Here is a 5,126-nt window from a genome sequence, read left to right as displayed (position 1 = left end):
TTGCCTTTAACAGCCTGATTATTCTTTTGCAAGCTGCATTCGCATTCTCAAAGGCCAAAGATTCAATTATCGCCTTACTAGCTTCTGAAGCCAAGACCATTCTATTTACTGCTGAAGCCAGTCTTTGTAAAAAAAATCTGTGAAAGATTCTTTTGGGCCTTGAATAACCTTTGTAAATGACTCAGGATTTTTTCCTGGTTCCTCAACTCTGTCCCATGCATTCAAGGCTGCCGTTTAACATAAAATTAGAGTTTGGACATCATATAAACATTGTGTTTGTACTGAAGCATATTGGCCTTCTCCAATAAGCTGATCCTGGCAAACTTGTATTCCTTTATCCCTCTATTGTTTTTCTATGTTTTTAGCTTCATCCTTGAACCAAGTTAGAAATTGAAGCCTCTGGCTGGGTTCCAGAACAGCTTGTGCCAGCTCCCGCCAGTCCTGTGGTACAATCCTATTATATGTTGACCAAGAGTTTAACATTTGCTTTACATATGGGGAATGCATGCCATAAGATATGATAAACTAAGGGTGACTGTGTGAAAACAGGCTTTCTTTCTGTAACCTTATGTTCCAAACTTGAAACAACTTCACTGTTAATTTCTTCTGTCTGAATTTTTACAGGTTTAACAAGTATTTCTAAAGCTGTCATCCTGGCACTTAAATTTACTATGTTTTTAAATTGTAAAATGAGGATAAGCATGGTGATAAACTGCATAATTCCAACAATACTAATCTGATCATATAGTTGTTCCATTGTCAGACTGCCTAAAATTTCAAACAAAACCCAATTTTCTTCCAATGTACACATAAAACCCATTTTTTTAATGTGGAAAAAATTTCTTTTTTAAATAGTTTCCTTTAAAATATCCGATATGTTATGACTTACCAAATCTGTGTAGAACAGTAGAAATCCGAGGAAATTTCAAAACAGCCACCTAGTGTCCGAGGTATAAATCCAGAGAGAGAGAGAGAGAGAGAAAGAGAGAGAGAGAGAGAGAGAGAGAGAGAGAGAGAGAGAGAGAGAGAGAGAGAGAGAGAGAGCAAGAAAGCATAGCTGGCTAAAGCTTAAATCCAGCCACATGTTCCCTCTTGAGCTGAGTCAAGGCTTGGCTCTGGCTTCCTTAATCTCTAACCATGTATGTTGGCTTTACAGGCAGGTCCCTGTTCGGCAGGGCAGGCCTGAGTTGTTTGTAGCACCCGCTTTAAGCAAGCAGCTCACAGTTAGTCTGGCCTGAGGCCAAGCAGACCTGGGCCCGGGCTAGGGAGCTGCCACTCGGACTAGGGGGCCGCCCAACCTGCCGCCCTTGTGGGAAACCAGACCTGCCGCCAAGTCAAGCAGTTTTTAATGGATTCTTGTCATGTTGGGTGCCAGATGTAGATGTAACCAAATGTCTTATTAAATAAGAAACACAGAAGCAATGTAAAAGAGAAAGCCAAGAGGTCAGAGCTCAGAGCTAAAATCTCACCCTTCCTCCTGAAGTGGTCCTAGCTTCTTGAAAGAGAGCTACTTCCTGTGTGTACGTCTTTTCAAAGTCTTTTTGTTCTGCCTTCTCATTGGTTGTAAACCCAAACACATGACTGCCTCGTCACTGTCTGTATGTACAGCCCCCCAGGTCTTAAAGGGATATGTCTGCAATGCTGGCTGTATCCCTCAACACACAGAGATCTAGCTAGCTCTTCTACCAAGTGCTGGGAATAAAGGCATGTGCCACCACTGCCACATTCTTGCTATGGCGCTAATAGCTCTGACCCCTGGGCAACTTCATTTATTAACATACAATCAAAATCACATTTCAGTACAATTAGAATACCACCACACCCTTAATCCACATTCTTGCCAGCAGGAGCTGTCACTTGTTTTATTGACCTAAGCCATTGTGATGATGTAACATGAAATCCATAAATTGTTTGGATTGGCATGTCCTTGAGGGATAAGAATATTGAACAGTTTTTAAAGTGTTTCTCAGCCACTTGAGTTTCTCTATGGAAACTTCTGTTTAGGCCTCTAACCAATTTTTAAAGTAGATTTTTTGTTTATTTGATATCTAGTTTTTAGTTTACATTATATGTTTTAATATTATCATTATAACAGGTGTGTAGTTGATAAAAAACTTGTCTCATTCTATAGGCTGTCCTTTTATCTTAATGATGGTGTCCTTTGCTGTGCAGAAGCCTTAGTTTTATGAGGTCCTATTTATTTATTTGTTTGTTTGTTTGTTTGTTTGTTTTTGATTATGTGCTAATGTTTTTCTGTTCAGAGAATTGACTGTGCCAATGTGTTCCATGTTATATTTTTTTCATGTATCAGTTATTTGTATCTGTTTTATATTGATCTCTTTGATCCATTTGGAGTTGACTTTTGTATAGTGTGATAAGTGTGGATCAATTTGGATTCATCTACCTGCAGGAAACAAGTTTGACCAGTACAGTTTGTTGAAGAAACTGTCATTTTTACACTATCTGTTTTAGGCTGCTTTTAGGAGTTCATAGGTGTGTGGATTATGTCTGAGTTTTCAATTCCATGCCATTCAACACAGTGTCTCTTTTTCTGCCATTTCTGCTGTTTTTTGTAACTATAGCTATGTAGTACAACTTCAAATAGGGATTAATTGAAACATCTCACAGTGCTTATATTATGCACATATCATATATTTAAAGTCACATGCATTATTGTAGCCTTTGCCTAGAACATTGGAATTGCAGATGCTTGTAAAATGGGAGTTGTCACCCAGAAAGGCGTCCATATCCAGTTCCTGCTTCAAACATCAACAAACAAGAGAACACAACTACATGCAGGTACATACATTTGCTACGCTGCTGCTGTGAGAAAACACCGTCCAAAGCAAGGAAGGGAGCAAAGTGTTTATTTCATCACAGTTTAAAGTTCATCTTTATTCTCACTTCTCCATGAATTACTTAATCAATCAACACAGCAGAAATGAATTTGAAGTCATTCAGATGATTCTCAAGCTCTTGGGGACCTGTATGCTCAGGAAAAAGGCCACACACCTGGTAATGGCTGAGATATTGGGATCTCGAGAAATGGATCTTTCAGGTGTGAGGTTTAATTTAGGGTTATGCCCCACTCCCTTCCAAGATTTCCATTAGGATCCATGGTGGGCCAAGCATCATTGAAAATTTGGGGCACAGTCTTTTCTCTTCAGGTGGAATTGTTTCAGGGTTGTGGCTTTTTGCCAGGTGCATGGATGCCATAGATGGCAGGTCAGGATGCTACAAGCAGATATGGGTTTGTAAAGAGATAAGGTTTCAGGCCTGAATGTGGTCTACCTGCTGAGCTGGAGCAGTGGGTTAAATGGAGCTCAGTTTCTAGGCTCTGACCTCTCCTGACTACATGGAGTCCTGTGGTGGCCAGTGTGGGTGAGCCAGGGGCCCTTCTTTCAATCTGCCTGCACCTGCAGGTGAGTCTGTGCAGGCAAAGATTCTGCTTCCACTCATGCAGCATTCTCCAGACCTGGTATGCATCCCAGAATGCTTGAACCACAGAACTAGCTGACACGGAGAGAGGGACAGAGATTCCGGAGGGAGGTTTTGTGGCCAAACCAATGCTGTCCTTTTTTAAATGGCTTCTATTTATTTTGTGCAATGGTGTTTTCCCTGCATGTATGTCTGTGTGAGAGTGTCAGATCCCTTGCAACTGCAGTTTCAGCAGTTTCAAGCTGCCATGTGGGAGCTGGGAATTGAACCTGGTACATGTGGAAGAGCAGCCAGTGCTCTTAAGGGCTGAGCCATCTCTCCAGTGCAATGAGTCTTTCTTTGTCCCACCAGTCAGCTCCTAAATAAACTCAGAGACTTAAAATAATTATGAAACTCAGCCTCGCATAGGTTTGTTCTATTCATCTATGTTCTGTCACGAACAGCCCATCCTGCTTCTTCCATGTCTCCTGGCATCTCCCACGCCTACATTCATCTCCTCTTCCTTTGTCTCCCTGGAAATCCCACCTATACTGCCTGCCTAGCTATTGGCCATTCAGCTTTTTATTACACAAATCACAGCTCACACAGTGTACAAGTGTTCCACACCACTCCAGCACTATGGTTTGGTGGCTTAATGGAGAGCCATTAGATCTTTTCCTGACTCCTGACTACCTTGAGATGAGGAATATTAGCCAGGCTGCTGGAAGGATTGCTTTCATGGCAGCCTGGCACCTTTGTATCCACAGACACCTTAAAAAGACACACAAACCTTTAAACAACCACCAAACATTTAAGACCATCCGCTCAAATTTGAAAATTATTTTACATTGTTATGAAATCAGAATGAGATATATTCAGTTATTGTGAATGGATTTTTGCCTGCATTGTCTATCTGTGCACTACACTCTTGCAGTGTCTGCAGAGGCCAGGAAGAGGGTGTTAGATTCCCATGACCTGCAGTAACAGATATGGGTGCTTGGATTCATACCCGGGTTATTAGGAAGAGTATCTGATGCTTTTTCTTTTTTAATTTATTTTTTGAGACAGAGTTCTTTTGTGTAGTTCTGGCTATCCGGGGACTCACTATGCAGACCAGGCTGCCCTCATATCTGGAGGTTCTACCTACCTCTGCCTCCTGGGAGCTAGGATTAAAGGTGTGCACCACCACCACCAGGCTATCAGCATGCTTTCTTGCTGCTGGTGCAGCTAATTATGATATTCTGAGTTGGAAGTAAGGATGCTAACATTAACAAACTAAATAAAGTTGGCTTCTAAGGAAGCCTCATGTGTTTCAGGAAGACAGACCAGGACAGCCCACAGACGATAAGAGCAATAACCAAGACCACAGCTGTTAGAGAAGAAGGCAAACTTATTTAATTTCCATTTTTGGACACCTACAAGGTCAAAGGCAACAAAGACAGGCAGGCTATAGCAAAAGGATATCCATGTTGATTAGGTTTTGTCAACTTGTCAACAAGCTGGGTTATCTAGGAAGAGAGATCCTCCATTGAGAAACACTTTCATGAGATTGCCCGTGGACAAGTTTGTAGGGGCATTTTCCTTTTTAGGTTAATTTTTCCTTCCTTCCTTCCTTCCTTCCTTCCTTCCTTCCTTCCTTCCTTCCTTCCTTCCTTCCTTCCTTCCTTCCTTCCTTCTTCCTTCCTTCCTTCCTTTCTTTTTTTCTTTCC

The sequence above is a fragment of the Peromyscus maniculatus genome, chromosome 23 (genome assembly GCF_049852395.1).
Source record: "Peromyscus maniculatus bairdii isolate BWxNUB_F1_BW_parent chromosome 23, HU_Pman_BW_mat_3.1, whole genome shotgun sequence".
Classification (NCBI taxonomy): domain Eukaryota; kingdom Metazoa; phylum Chordata; class Mammalia; order Rodentia; family Cricetidae; genus Peromyscus; species Peromyscus maniculatus.
The sequence above is the reverse complement of the archived record's forward strand: the minus strand, read 5'-3'. Positions refer to the sequence as shown.